Consider the following 16,519-nt stretch of genomic DNA (forward strand, 5'->3'; position numbering starts at 1 on the left):
GGACAAAATGGAAACAAACTCATAGATACAGAGAATGAATAAATGGTTGCCAGAGGGGAGGGGTTGGGAGTTGGATGCAATAGATAAAAGTGATTAAGAAGTATAAGCCTTCAGTTATAAAATAAATAAGCCTCAGGGATATAATATGCAACATAAGAAATATGGTCAATAATATCATAATAACTTTGTATGGAGACAGATAGTTATTAGACCTATTATGGTGGTCATTTCATAATGTATGCAAATGTCAAATCTCTATATAATACATCTGAAATTAACATAATTGTACATCAACTATATTTCAGCTTTTTAAAAAAGAAAGTATGTAATCAAGTAAAAGCACACATTGCAACAATAGTTCTTGTAAGTTAATAAACATTGATTTTGTATTTTGGAGCAGTTGTACAGAATTCCCATGCACCTCCTTCCAGCCTGGCCACAGACATAGTTTCCCCTGTTATTAACATCTTGCGTTAGTACATCTGTTAAATTGAATGAACCAATATAGATGCATTGTTATTAACTAATGCCTACCGTTTGTGTTAAGATCGAGCCTTCGTGTTAAGTTTCTTCTCCGGGTTTTGACACACGTGTGATGCCAAGTGTCGATCAGCACTGCGTTACAGAGTGGTTTCACTGCCCTAAGGACCCCCCTGCGTTTCATCTACTAACGTGCTCTCCTCATCAAAACTCTCAGCAAACACCGATCTCTTTACTGTCCCAACAGTTTCACCTCTTCCAGAACGTCACATAGTTGGACTCATGGAGTATGTAGGTTTTTCAGATGGGTTTCTTTCACTTTGTAAGATACTTTAAGCGTCTTCCATGTCGTTTTGTGATTTGACAGTTCATATCTTTTGTTACTGAGTGATATCCCATGGTATGGCTGTAACCACAGTTTGTTTACCCATCTACTTACTCAAAGACATCTTGGTTGCTTCCATTTTGTGGTGATGATGAATAAAAACGCCATAAACATTTGTATACAAGTTTGTTATGTGGGCATAAGCTTTCAACTCGATTGAATAAATACCTGGAGTGCAATTTCTGGATGGCACGGGAAGCCTATCTTTCAATTTGTAAGAAGCAGCCAAGCCGTCTTCCGGGACGGCCGCACCATGCTGCCTTCCTGCTGGCGGTGTGCGTTCCTGCTGCACACGTCCGTGGCCACACTTGGTGCTGTGAGTATTTGGGATCTGAGCCTTGGTGACGGGGTGTTCCGGTTGTTTTACGATGTGATTCCCTAGGGACAGATCACGTGGAGCACCTTTTCCCATGCTTCTATGCATTTGTGTGTCTTCTCACCTGGTGAGCTGTCTGCTCAGACCTTTTGCCCACTTTGTAATGAGTTGTTTTCTTATTGTTGAGTTTCAGGTGCTCTTTGTATATTTTGGATACAAGTCCCAGTCTCTGACTTGTGTCTTTCACAGAGCAGAAGTTTATTATTATTATTTTTCACTTTAATATGCTCCAACCTAGCAGTTCTTTCCCATCTCCTCCACGTTCAGTGATGTCATATTGGCATCTAGAAATGAGTCAGAGTGCAAATACTTACACGTTAGAAATTTGCAAACTCTGCAAATCGAGTTTTTTTTTTTCCCATTAAAACTGATTGTAAAACATTAGTCAGTACACCCCTGCCTCCTGCTAACATCCTATTGAGTCATCCCAGTTGGTCTATTACTTTTACTTTTATGTACCAGGGAAGTTTTTTTTTTAATTTTGTATACATATGTACAATATTGGTATTATATTTTTCTTTTGATTTAACTGCTCTTATATGTCACATTTTTCCCATTCACTACTAAGTAAATGGGGAAAATCTAGCTACCAATATGACATCACTGAACGTGGAGGAGATGGGAAAGAACTGCTAGGCTGGAGCATATTAAAGTAAAGAATAATAATAATAAACTTCTGCTCTGTGAAAGACACAAGTCAGAGACTAGGACACGTATCCAAAATCTATAGTTATAGTCCTTTAAAAAGAAATCTGGCTAGGAATTTCCAAACAATACAGACAGCGTTTTCTTAAATATTACTGTACTATTTATCTATAAATGACCTTGATATTTATGATTAGACAAAGCTCTTATTATTGATGGAATTTCACCATAACTTATCTGTTTGGGAATAAAACACAAGTTTATATCTAAAATTAATCATTGCAACTTTTCTGTCAGTTTCAAATTTTTCAAAATAAAATTTCAGGAAACAAATGTGGATGGTCTGTGACTCAGCATTGTAATGAAACTGTTGTGGAGGGATCAACGCGTGTGTGTGCCAGGTTGCTTTAGTCATGTCTGACTCTGTGCGACCCTATGGACTGTAGCCTGCCAGGTTCCTCTGTCCATGGGACTCTCCAGGCAAGAATATTGAAGTGGGTTGCCATGCCCTCCTCCAGGAGATCTTCCTGACCCAGGGATTGAATCCACATCTCTTTTGTCTCCTGCATTGGCAGGTGGGTTCTTTACCGCTAGGACTGCCCATGGATAGAGTGAAAAAAGCAAGTTGCAAGATGTTAAGTTCACTATTATTCCATTTCTATAGAAATAAAACCAGGAAATAATGTTAAATATTATTTGTAGATACACATCAATTTCATGGATTTGATTACTTGTGGGCAGAGAAGGAAGGCTGGAAATAGGACCGGAGAGGGGAACTGGGAGAATTCCAATTTAACCTATACGTTTTTAATATTTTGTTGTTGTGTTGTTGGCCCTGCAACGTGGCTTGTGGGATCTCAGTTCCCCAACCAGGGTTTGAACCCCGGCCACAGAGTTCTGTAAAAGAGCAGAGTCCTAACCACTGGACCGCCAGGAAACTCCCTAAGGCTTTAAATCTTTCAAAACAAAAATCTGAAACAAATATGGACAAAATCTAAAAGAAAGATAAAAATTATTCTTAACTGCGGTTATTTTAAATATTATCCTTCAGGATAGAAATTATTCTGAGAAATGATTAACATGGGTGGGGTATGATTCACTTTTAACTTTATACATTTCTAGAGTGCTTTTTACGACTTTATCTCCCTCTCTGATCATGAGGGGAAAAAAGAAGACAATATCTGTATTGTGTCAAGCACTATACAAGTCAAACCAGGGGCTACCAATCTGAATGAAGAGTCCTAAGCTCCTGGGAGGCTCCGAGTAGCTGTGTGACCTTGGCCAGGTTCCTGGACCCCTGTCTGAATAGCACATTCACCCACGGATTTAATGTCTGCATTAGACAGAATAAATCACGTGTTCTGTTCAGCACAGGGCCTGGTGCACAGTAAGCACTCCACAAATGTTAATTCCACCATTATTATTGTGGCAGCTGAGTTGTTATTAGCCCCTAGTTACTAGCTAATAACCATGCGCTGGGCAGGGCCTCCGTCTCCCTGCCACTGCATTTCTTTCCTGGCACTTCTGCAGTACTTTTGGTGGAGGGCTTACTCCTGAGCTCTCTCCATCCTTAAACTTCAAGCTCCCTGGGAGCAAGGACTTCCCCGCATCACTACCACTCCCGCCGTTATTCGTCTCTGTGCCCGCCTCTCAGCGCAGCGACTGGCACAGGGTAGGCATTTGGGACACAATGATGGTAGGAATTCAGAAATGAATGACACCAACGTAATTTCCGGCCACCGATGGCCCCTCTCAGAACTCACTTCCAGAAGCACATTTGCGATAGACAGTGTTGTGAGAGTTTCAGGTGAACGGGGAGGGACTCTGCCATAGGCATGCGTGGATCCGCTCTCCCTCAAACCCTGCTCCCATCCAGGCTGGCACTTCGGCTAAACCCCATATAAAATGCTTTTGGTGTTAATAAAAATAAAATAAAAAAAGAAGTACATTTGCTTCCCCAACTGCTTCAATACTTTCCCTTCTGATCGCTTTCCTGCCCACATGTTTTCTTAGGCTCCTATCCCCAGGATCTGGGTCCAGGCTCCCGCCTCCATCAAGACTGAGGAGCCCAGGGATGCAAACAGTCAGGTTACTTAGTAGACTGTCAGATCCTGCAGAAAGTTTCGAGCTCAGGGCCGAGTCGCTGCAATCCCTCCAGGCTCAAGGGATTAGCAAGGCCTATGTAGTCGGATAAGGCCGTGACCTGAATAATGCAGGACTCACATCTACCCCTGCTGGAATTCTCTGGGTGACTGCCCAGGCCCCTTTGGCAGGAGAGCCAGTCCCAGGCTCCAGGCTTTTGCTGGACTTCCTGCATCTGCCAGGAGAGCTGGGGGCTGAGCAGAGGGGTGCCAGGCTGGGTCTGGGCAGAAATTCCACCTCCCCACCTCCAGGACTGCCTTCGCCGCACCCTCTCATTTGCGGCTTTAGGGTTGTGGAGGCTTGGAACCCGTTGGGATCTGCAGCCTGTGGACCCCAACGCTGTGGCTGGAAGTGGGGAGCCAGCAGAGCCTGGGGCTCCAGACTCAGCCCAGTGAGGCTACTCAGGAGAGCAGGAGCTGAGGCCAGGCCAGAGAGGTCAGTGGTGGGCCAGGGGACCGCAGGCCAACCAGCAGGAGTGGGAGAGACTGGGAAGGTGGCGTCTGAGGAGCCAGCGCGGGGTCCCTGGGAAGGGCGGGCAGGGCACAGACCCTGATGGGAGATCCCTTGGGCTGTGGCGTCCTTTGCCCAGAATGCATCAAACCTTGTGAGACGTGTCGCTCATGTTTTAAATTTTATTTCTTTCCTTCTGGCTGTGCTGGGTCTTCGTTGCTGTGCACGGGCTTTCTCTAGTTGCGGCGCGGGGGCTCCTCACTGTGGTGGCCTCTCTCGTTGCAGAGCATGGGCTCTGGGCACACAGGCTTCAGTAGTTGTGGGGCACGGGCTTAGTTGTCCCTCAGCATGTGGGATCTTCCCAGACCAGGGATCAGACCCACGTGTCCTGCACTGGCAGGTGAATCCTTAACCACTGGGCCGCCAGGAAGCCCTAAGCCCTCCTTGTCTTAAGGAGACAAGGCCTCACCCAAAAGCAGATGAAGTTTACCCAGAAGCTCATTCCTAAGATTCGGGACAAAGCTGGGCAGGGTTATTTCCATAGGGTTCAAGTTGGGACTTGTGTTCGTGTTAATCTGACAGAATTGACAGAATTTCTTTTAGCTCAAACCACACAAAACTTTCCTCTTTGGGAAAAGGAATCGTCAACACGATTTAACATTCCTTAGCTTTTACTGAACACCCTCTGTGTGCAGGAGACTCTCGTTCTCACGGAGAGAAAGACAAGAGGGGGAAGACGCCAGCCCTCGCCCTCGGAGGGAGGTTTTCCTCTCCTCTGTCTCTCCCTGGCCTTTCTCCCTCCAATCCCAGGCCCCCATCTCTGGAAGGCAATTCAGCTTTGGGGTAAGTAGACATGGCTTTGGGTGTCAAACTTACGAGGTTCAGTGCAGAGCTTGGCGCCTCCCAGCTGTCTGATTTCGGTGAGCCATATCTTGACCTTTGACCTCATGGTCCTAATTGGCAAACTGCATCTGACAGGTGTGCCCGCCTCAAAGGGTCGCTTTAAGGGAAAATGAGCTGAGCCACATGAAGGACTCAGCATGGTGTCTGTGCTTAGCGTTAGCTGTTTGTATTAGTCATCCAGCAAGCATTTTTGTCCAGGTTCCTAGATGCTGCCGGGGTAGAGAGGAATAAGACGCCCTCAAGGATTCATACAGCCTAATTTGTTCATTCATTGATTGATTCAGTTAAGCAGTCAATAAACATGTATTAAGGGCTTCCCTGATAGCTCAGTGAGTAAAGAATCCACCGGCAGAGTAGGAGATACAGGTGATGTGGGTTTGATTCCTGTGTTGGGAAGATCCCCTGGAGGGGGAAATGGCAACCCACTCCAGTACTCTTACTTGAGAATCCCAGGGTCAGAGGAGCCTGGAGGGCTACAGTCCCTGAGGTTGCAAAGAGTCGGACATGAGGACTGAGCGACTAGGCACAGCACAATCCCTATGCTGGGTGCTGGAATGTCAAAGTAAAAGCACCCAAGTTGCTCAGAGTCCGGTGGGGAGGCCCTGTAATGGAGTGTGGCTGATGTTATGACGAGGGAGCTCGCAGGTTGCTGGGAGAGCACAGAGGCAGGAGACTTACCCAGCTGGGAGCGGGCGATGGGCTCAGAAGAAGGTTTTAGTTTAGCAAAGGCAGACCTGATTTCCTTATTATTCCTCCAACTTACAGGCGTGCTTCTGCTCCAGGACCTTTGGACTTCCTTTACCTGGAAACTTCTCCAGGTGTCCTTACAGCCTGCTCCCTCCCTCACCTCCTTCCCGTCTCCTCTGTAGTAAGTCCTTTCCCGGACACCCTATTAAACTGTTTACTACCCCCATGAGCCCCCTCCCACCAACACACGCGCGCACACAAGCACACACACACACATCACCCCCATCCCTCCTTTCCTGATTTTTTCTCCATAGCGTTTATCAATACCTAACAAATTCTGCGTTTTTCTTGTTGACTTGTCTGTTTCTGTCTGCTCCTTCCAGAATGCAAAGTCCATGGAAGCCACAAGTGTATAGTTCTCATCTGCTTGAGTTCATCGCTTTTCCCCAGGGGCAGAGCTTAGCACATAAGAGGTGCTCACGAAACAGTGACTGAACGATAAGCGTGGGAAGTCTAGAAAGAGCAGGGGTGGAGGAAGAGAAGAAAGTGCGCGGGCAACAGGAAGGAAGGGGGGAGACGGGGAGGGAAGAGACGGAGGGAGAGGGGGCCATCGTCCTGGGGACTGGCAGGGGGGCGTCAGTCCTCTTCCCGGCAACGAACTGGGTTTTGGGTGGACCCAAGGCAAGCCTGGAGGGGGTGCAGCAGATCATGAGGGGCCGCGTGCCTGACGGGGAGACAGATCTTCTGACTTTAGCAGCACAGCGGTTAGGACGATTGGCCCAGGAACAGAAGGGGAAGCCGTGAGCTCTGCCAGGCAGGCCTCAGGGAAGGCATCTGCAAGAGGCAGCCCCTCCTGGTAAGCCAGGGGAAGGAGTTCAGATGTTCTTCTAGGAGCCACAGGCATTCTAAAGACCTGTCCTCATCTACCTGATCTTAACAGTTGGGGGTCGCATCATGACCTCTCGATTGAGCTTGGCATCCGCTTCCTTACCGCCACATTCCTGTGAGCTCACAGGAATGGCTCAGGAAGTGGTTGCTGGCTTGGGTTGGGGTTGAAAACAAGTGGAATGGCCTGGAGTCCTGAGCACCTCAGGATTATGAGCCTAGAACGTTGGATCTTAGGTCTTGGGTCTTCAGAGCCACTAGGAGGTCCTAGGGTTTCTTCTGCCTCCAAAAAAGAGGGGCCATTTCTGCATGGGACAACAAGTAGGCTTTGCCAGGTGAAAAGGACGGTGAAGAACATGCCAGGTGGAGCACATGACAGAAAAAGAGTCAGAGAGGAAAGCTAGTTCAGGGAATGTTTCTTGAGAGCAAATAGTTGAACTGATTTTTCAAAGATAAAGGAAAACACGTCCTTGCTATCAAGTTCAGTTCAGTTCAGTTCAGTCGCTCAGTTGTGTCTGACTCTTTGCAACCCCATGAATCACAGCACGCCAGGCCTCCCTGTCCAAGACCAACTCCCGGAGTTCACTCAAACTCATGTCCACAGAGTCGGTGATGCCATCCAGCCATCTCATTCTCTGTCGTCCCCTTCTCCTCCCGCCCCCAACCTTTCCCAGCATCAGAGTCTTTTCCAGTGAGTCAACTCATCGCATGAGGTGGCCAAAGTATTGCAGTTTCAGCTTTAGCATCAGTCCTTCCAATGAACACCCAGGACTGATCTCCTCTAGAATGGACTGGTTGGATCTCCTTGCAGTCCAAGGGACTCTTAAGAGTCTTCTCTAGCACCACAGTTCAAAAGCATCAATTCTTCAGCGATCAGCTTTCTCCAGCTCTCACATCCATACATGACTACTGGAAAAACTATAGCCTTGACTAGATGGACTTTGGTTGGCAAAGTAATGTCTCTGCTTTTTAATATGCTATCTAGGTTGGTCATAACTTTCCTTCCAAGGAGCAAGCGTCTTAATTTCATGGCTGCAATCAGCATCTGCAGTGATTTTGGAGCCCCCCAAAATAAAGTCAGCCACTGTTTCCCCATCTATTTGCCATGAAGTGATGGGACCGGATGCCATGATAATCGTTTTCTGAATGTTTAGCTTTAAGCCAACCTTTTCACTCTCCTCTTTCACTTTCATCAAGAGGCTTTTGAGTTCCTCTTCACTTTCTGCCATAAGGGTGGTGTCATCTGCATATCTGAGGTTATCGATATTTCTCCTGGCAATCTTGATTCCAGCTTGTGCTTCTTCCAGCCCAGCGTTCCTCATGATGTACTCTGCATATAAGTTAAATAAGCAGGGTGACAATATACAGCCTTGACGTACTCATTTTCCTATTTGGAACCAGTCTGTTGTTCCATGTCCAGTTCTCACTGTTGCTTCCTGACCTGCATACAGGTTTCTCAAGAGGCAGGTCAGGTGGTCTGGTATTCCCATCTCTTTCAGAATCAAGTAGGTGCTTGGATTTGCATTTTAGCAAAAGTTTTGGTGAAAGTTGGAGTTGAGTCTGTTACATGTGCAACAGCTCAAGACAGGGCTGGCTGTGTGCATTTTTAGAGCCAGCAGCCGGCTCACCACTGTTGTTCAGTCACCCCGTCTTGTCTGACCCTTGGTGACCCCACGGACTGCAGCACGCCAGGCCTCTCTGTCTCTCACCGTCTCCCAAAGTTTGCTCAAGTTCACGTCCACTGCATCAGTGATGGCATCCAGCCATCTCCTCCTCTGACACCCTCTTCTCCTTCTGCCCTCAATCTTTCCCAGCATCAGGGACTTTTTCAGTGAGTCAGCTGTTCACATCAAATGACCAAAATAGTGGAGTTTCAGCATCAGTCCTTCCAATGAGTATTCAGGGTTGATTTCCCTTAAGATTGATTAGTTGGATCTCCTTGCTGTCCAAGGGACTCTCAAGAGTCTTCTCCAGAACCACAGTTTGAAAGCATCACTTATTCCGTGCTCTGCCTTCTTTATGGTCCAGCTCTCACAACCCCAGGGAAGACCACAGCCTTGACTATATGGACCTTTGTCAGCAGAGTAATGTCTCTGCTTTTTAACACACTATCTAAGTCTGTCATAGCTTTCCTGCCAAGAAGCAAACATCTTCTGATTTCATGGCTTCAGTCACCATCTGCAGTGATTTTAGAGCCCAAGAAGAGGAAATCTGTCACTACTTCCACATTTCCCCCACCTATTTGCCATGAAGTAATGGGGCTGGATGCCGTGATCTTCGTTTTTTTAATGTTTAGTTTTAAGCCGGCTCTTTCTTGCTCCTCCTTCAGCCTCATCAAGAGGCCCTTTAGTTCCTCTGTTTGTAGCCAACTCATGTCATGGCTGAAATCCAGTGGAGCCGCTGCTCCTTCCAGACTTAACTGATTCATCCATCCAATCACTGTCACTGCTCAAATCAGTTCAGTTCAGTTCAGCTCAGTTGTATTGACCGCCATATAAGTATCAGGCTTTGTGCTAGCAGCTGATACTGTGATGAGCAGCAAGACTGAGAAGCTTCCTGTTCTCTTGTGGAAGAGGTAGGAGACAGACATCATAAACAAGTTAAAAAAAAAAAAGACACGTCAAAGAGAATTAGAGACAATGGGAAGCGCTGCCGAGCTGTAGAAAGGTAAAATGGGCATGAGAAATTGCTAAATAGAAATTACTAAGTTGCTAAATTACTCAAGTTTTGCTAAGTTAATGGGAAAAGTTAAAGTTAGCTGAAGGTTGATAATTGGCAGAAGTTTATAAAAGAAAGCAATCAAATTTTCTAGTTTGTTGCATTGGAATATTTCTATGACTTGTTGGTTTAATCTTGAGGACTATGATCACTGAATATGAAATCATTTCAGGTATATAAAAGTTTCATCATCTGTACGTTAAGTGTTAATAAACAAATCATCTATAGGTTTGCAAAAGGAAAAAGTTGTCAAAAAATAAACTGCATACAGCATAATAATAAAAAAAAAAAGACAATGATAAGTGCCATGCAGGGAAAAAAATGGAGCCTTATGGAATTGAAGGAGGAGCTGGCTTGGGTGGATGGTCAGGGAGGGCCCCCTGGAAGAGGAGGCGTTTACAATGAGACCTGGAGGATGAGGAATGAAGAGCGCCAAGTCTTGCTAAGTACTGTACTCTAGGCAGTGCTGCTGCGTGCTTAGTCGCTCAGTCAAGTCTGACTCTGCAACCCTTCTGATTGTAGGGGAACGGCACGTGCCACAGTTCTCTGTAGAAAGGCTTGGAATGTTCATGAACAGGTTAATACGAGACCACCCGCTCTCACGGAATGTCGGACCCGGAGCTCATCCAGCGCACGTCCCACTTAACACATGTTGCTCTTGACAACATCCCTGGATATGACCGGTGCGTGAACGGGCATGAGGGGGACCCAAGAAAGTGCAAGCTTAGTTGCTCAGTCATGTCTTTGCAACCCCATGGACTATAGAATCCATGGGATTCTCCAGGCAAGAATACTGGAGTGGGTTGCCATTTTCTTCTGAGGGGATCTTCCCAACCCAGGGGTCAAACCTGCATCTCCTGTATTTCCTGCATTGCAGGTGGATTCTTTACCTGCTGAACCAGAAGGTGGACGCACAGAATATTTGACAACTCTCTCCATGCCACAGAGCAGTTGAACGGCTCCTGATTTTTCTGTTTTTGTTTTTTTTTTTAAATAATGTTGTCTCTTTTGTTTTTACTTTTGGCTGGGCTGAGGGTCTGTTTTGGTGCACAGCCTCTTTGCTGTTGCATGAGGACTTTCTCATTTGCAGCGAGCAGGGCTGCCCTCTAGTTGCGGGGTGTGTAGGGCCCTCCTGTGGGGCTTCCCCTGTCGCGGAGCACAGGCTATGGGGAGTGCAAGCTTCAGCAGTTGTGCCACGTGGGCTTAGTTGCTCCATGGCATGGGGGATCTTCCCAGGCCAGGTTTCAAACCCGTGTCCCCTTCATCGGCAGGTGGATTCTTAACCACGGGACCGCCAGGGAAGTCTCTGTATTTGTTTTTTTAATCTTGCTAAAATGTAGTTAAAAAAATACTTTTACAAACCTATGAGCTTAATCTTCGTAACTGGCGCAACTGACATCCTATGTTTCCGGTGAGTCTCTTGTGTTTCTGATATTTAAAGACAGCTCCTTTTCCTGTGGGGTCCAGCGGGGTCATGACCTGATTGCTCGGTCACCCCTCCCACCCCACACACTGCATTTCAGGTTCTAAAAATCAGTAAGCAGGAAGTGCCTCTGGGACACGAAACTCACCACTCTCAAGAGAGCTCACTATTTCTTCAAGACACTTGAGTTACTGGAAAAACCTTTTTGGCTCTAGTCCAAACCAGACCCCTTGGCACGCCCAGGCCTGGGGCTGGCTCTGGGGCCTGCTCTGCAATGCAGCCATGTGGGACAACTAAGCTGCCTTTTACCCCAAATAACCTTCAGAAGTTTGGAGACAGAGGGTGAGTGTCCCAAGCCCACTTCCAAATACCAGTTGGCCCCCATTCCTTCCATCTGACAGGCATCCTGTGCCACAGAGATCCCCAGTTTCCCAGAAGCCCTCCTGGAACTGGGAGTCAGGACCAGGCGCATCCCTCTAGGTGAGGCCAGCTAGGACCTCACTCTGGGCACCCACCGTGGAGACGGCTGCTGCCTCTGCGATCACTCAGATGATTGCTGAGCTATGACTCCACCCTGTCCTTGTATGTTTCAGTGTCAGGGACCTTGGGATAAGACCTATTCAGTCCCTTTTGGTGAGTTCACATCATCCTGCTACAGACGGAGGTCACCCTGGGGCACTCAGGAACAGAGTAAAGCTCCTTAGCCCGACCGACACCCAGGGTTCTTTGCGGCCCACTCAGTTGCCTCTTTTCAACTGGCCTTTCCCACCTTTCCTAAATTCCTACTATACACATGTAGAAACTTCGCTTTTCTGGGAAATCAAGAGGGGCCATATCCTTCTTTCCTGGGAGAAATAGCTGTGATGAACCTAGACAGTGTATTAAAGAGCAGACACATCATTTTGCCGACAAAGGTCTGTGTTGTCAAAGCTATAGTTTTTCCATTGGTCATGTACGGATGTGAGAGCTGGACCATAAAGAAGGCTGAGTGCTGAAGAACTGATGCTTTTGAACTGTGGTTCTAGAGAAGATTCTTGAGATTCCCTTGGGCAGCAAGGAGAACAAACCAGTCAATCGTAAAGGAAATCAACCCTGAGCATTCATTGGAAAACTGATGCTAAAGCTGAAACTCCAATACTTTGGCCACCTGATGAGAAGAGCTGACTCATTGGAAACGACCCTGAGGCTGGGCAGGATTGAAGGCGGGAGGAGAAGGGGGCGACAGAGGATGAGATGGTTGGATGGCATCACCGACTCAATGGACTTGAGTTTGAGCAAGTTCTGGGAGACAGTGAAGGACAGGGAAGCCTTGTCGTCAATGCTTGGTGTGGAGGCCTGGCATGCTGCATTCCAAGGGGTTGCAAAGAGCTGGATACGACTGAGCGACTGAACTGAAGTGAACTGAACTCCCTTGTTCAGTCTGAACTGAACTCCTCTCTACCCCATCCATTTGCAGTTCCCTGAATGAGCTATTATAATTCATACCTATGACTTCTGTACATGCGGTTCCTTCTACCTGAATGATCTGCCTCACATTCTTGTCCTGGTGAACTCCCGTTCACTCTCTCTCTCTTTTTTTTTTTCATAAAAAAAAAAATGTGATAAAATACACAGAACCTCAAATTTACCATCTTAACCATTTGAAGTACATAGTTCAGTGGCATTAAGTACATGTATAAAGTTGTGCAGCCACCACCGTCCATCTTCATAACTCTTCTCATCTTGTACAACTCTGCACCCTTTAAACATTAATCCCTCATTCTCCCTCCCCCAGACGCCGGCCACCATTCTACTGTCTGTCTCTAGGATGCTGATTACTCTTAAGTGTCTCATGTAAGTGGAATCATTCCATCTTTGTCTCTTTGTGGCTGACTTCTTTCAGAATTTCCTTCCTGTTTAAGGCTGAATATTATTCCATGGTACGTAGACACCATATTTCATTTGTTCATTGACTCGTCAGTGGGCACTTGGGTTGTTTCCATGTTTTAGCGATTGTAAAGAATGCTGCTATCATCCTAATTGTACAAATATCTCTTTGAGACTCTGCTTTCAATTCTTTGGGACACACACTCAGAAGTGAAATTTCTGGGTCATATAGTAACTCTACTTTTAATTTTTAAGGAACTGCCGTATACAGTTTCCCACAGCAACTGTACCATTTTGCGTTCCTACCAGCAGTGCACAAAGTTCCAAGCTCTCCAACCTACTCTTAAAGATTCAGCCAGGGCACCTCCTGTTTCAGAAAGCCTTCAGTAACCTCTTCGTCCTGGGATTGGTTCCTTTAAGGGGCTTATATAGTGTTTACTGAGCAATTATTAAGTACTAGGCTCTGAACTCGGCACTTCAAACACGTCTGTGGAAGAGATGGTTTCTGCTCTCAAGGCACTCCCTGTCCCATTGCTGATGAACATGTGGAGAGGATGGAACTCAAGACAGTTCTATGGCAGCCCCTAGAGAGACCGCCAGGCAGAGAGCAGCAGAGAGCCAGGGTGGACAGCAGGAATGGGGAAGGCCACCACGGCGAAGCCAAACACGGGTCAGCCTGTGGGCGGGGCCGCTTCTCAACCCTGGAGCCAGGGCTGCCAGATGCTTAAACAGAAGCTGGAAATCTGGATTTCAGGCTGAGATCTAACGTTTATACATCAGCTATTAACTCCGTTTTTAAAAAGGAACTCTATGAGACAAGCAATGCATTTCTAAGGGTTACATACTGCCCTGGGCTGAAAGTATATAACCAAAGATCCAACTCGACTCATCAGTTACTGGCAATTATGAGGTTGTAACTCTAAATCAGCTTTCACTTCTCCATCTGGTCTATAAGGAAATCATGTGACACTTTGTTGGATGTCCTGGGAAAATCCCAATCATTATGTCTTTATTGGGTTTCAACCTCTTTGTGTAACGGAAAGTTCTTGGACTTGAGTGACAGAACAGGCTTAAGAGTCTGGGTCTACTTTTTACTTTTTACTAGGTGTGACCTTGGGCAAACTAACGTCTGCCCCTCAGTTTCCTTACTGACAGAACGGGATCACAATATCCCCACAAGATTTTGTGAGGGTTAATGCACGAATGGATTTCCCTGATAGCTCAGTTGGTAAAGAATCCACCTGCAATGCAGGCCACCTGGGTTCAATCCCTGGGTTGGGAAGATCCCCTGGAGAAGGGAAAGGCTACCCACTCCAGTATTCTGGCCTGGAGAATTCCATAACTGTATAGTCCCTGGGGTTGCAAAGAGTCAGACATGACTGAGCGACTTTCACTTTCACTTTCAAAGTCATGGACACCAAACTTGTCCTTTGCTGTGGCACTCAGTGGAAGCTCACTGATACTGAGTCCTTCTCTTTTTCCTTCCTGAGCTGTTGGCCTTGTCATTCCTTCCAACAGGAATTACCAAAGTGGACAGTGTATGTGATGAGTTCTATTACCTTGCAGAGACAGGCAAGTGTCCTGTAGAAGGAGCAATCAGGGAAAACTTCCTGGAGGAGGAGGACTCAATGTAGATATTTTGGCAGTGAGTCCCGGACAATCCTATTCTATGTGCCAGTCTCCTGGGGGGCATCAAATAGTTTGATGAGGCTAGGGGTGTTTCAGCCACCCAGGGTCTCAGGGAAAGACAGTATCTGGGTGTCAACGGTTGTCCAGGTCTTTGACCCTGGGCAAGACTTCATGAGACAGACACACCAAGCACCCCAGCATGCTGACGGGGTTTTAATTCACTCCACAGACATTTCTTGTGGACCCTACCATGGGTTAGGTCTTGTGTGTGCTGGGGTCAGAAACTAATCAGAAGAATCCTGCATTCAAGAGTCTTCACTCGAAGTGTTTTGAGTGATTTAATTCTGAAGCGTGAATGATTGGTTCCTTTACCAGGGACAGGGGAGGTGGGAGGGGCTGAGTCATGGGGGACACAGTGAGTTTAGTTTAGGGGTTCCTGCAGGACATTGAGCTAAAATATTGGGTAAGTATTGGCATTTTAATTGTGTTTATTTAAATATATATTAAATTATATAAATTAAAGTACAGTCATTAGTTATAAATACATGATATGTTTATAAGCTTAATTATAATTCTATTTTGTTTTATATATAAATTATAATTAAATTGCTTATATAAATATAAACCAATATAATATTATATAATTATAAAAATATATTTAATAATTATATTTTAAAGTGTGGGCTGGGGAAGTGCAATGAGAATGAAGCTAGAGCCAGAGGAATCATGCATTTACTCAACAAAGCTACCTGAACACCTACTATGTGCCAGATGCCGGGGGTGCAGAAATGAAGCAGACCCAGAACGTACCTTCATGGGGCTCTCAGCTTAGTGGAAAGACATTACAGCAATGATATTTATAGCAGTTATGATCAGTAAATACCTCCTAGATGTCAGGCACTGTGCTGAATCCCTCTGCCTGCCTCATCTCATCGAATCACCACAATTATGAAATGAAGTTGCTCCTGTTATTGTCCTGTTTTACAGATGGTAAAACTGAGACCTCAAGAGGTCAGGTGACATGAGTAGTCAGCGGTGACATTCCGTTTTCAAGCCCTCTCTGTCTGAGGGCAGCTCAGTCTCTTTGACCTGACATTGTGCTTTCTCCTCCGTGAGTTCAATCATCTGTTCTCCAGTTGGGGTTATTGTTGTGTGAGAGTTAGTGCCAGATGCTTCGCGGCCAGGGATTTCTTGGGACAGTTCAGTTCAGTTGCTCAGTCATTTCCGACTCTTTGTGACCCCATGGACTGCAGCACGCCAGGCCTCCCTGTTCATCACCAACTCTCGGAGTTTATTCAAACTCATGTCCAGAGTTGGTGATGCCATCCAACCATCTCATCCTCTGTCGTCCTCTTCTCCTCCCACCTTCAATCTTTCCCAGCATCAGGGTCTTTTCTAATGAGTTAGTTCTTCGCATCAGGTGACCAAAGTATTGGCCCTTCAGCATCAGTCCTTCCAATGAATATTCAGGACTGACTTCTTTTAGGATGGACTGGTTGGATCTCCTTGCTGTCCAAGGGACTATCAAGAGTCTTCTCCAGCACCACAATTCAAAAGCGTCAATTCTTTGGTGCTCAGCTTTCTTTATACATCTGTGTACAAATATGACCTTAATCCCTGTACAGGGATAACCCACCCTGAGAGAGAGGTAGAGGGGGGAGCAGGTCCTTTGAAAACATCTGCATTTGAAGGTTAACAGAGACAGGGGGTGAGCCATAGGAGGGCAGAGGGCACACTGTGGCCTCTCAAAGACCAGAGGGAAAGAGTTTCAAGTAGGAGGAGGTGGTCAGTGGGGTGGAGTGTTTGGGAGAAGCCCAAGCTTGGGCTAGACCAGGTTTGGGGGGACCCTTGGCTGCTGTCTTAAGAAAGCATCAGAATGCAGGCGCAAGCGGTTCAGAAGACGGGGGGTGACGGGCGAGAAGAGGTGTCT

Source organism: Moschus berezovskii, chromosome 2 (genome assembly GCF_049115385.1).
Source record: "Moschus berezovskii isolate FMDL1 chromosome 2, NW_MosBer_1.0, whole genome shotgun sequence".
In the NCBI taxonomy this organism is placed as follows: Eukaryota; Metazoa; Chordata; class Mammalia; order Artiodactyla; family Moschidae; genus Moschus; species Moschus berezovskii.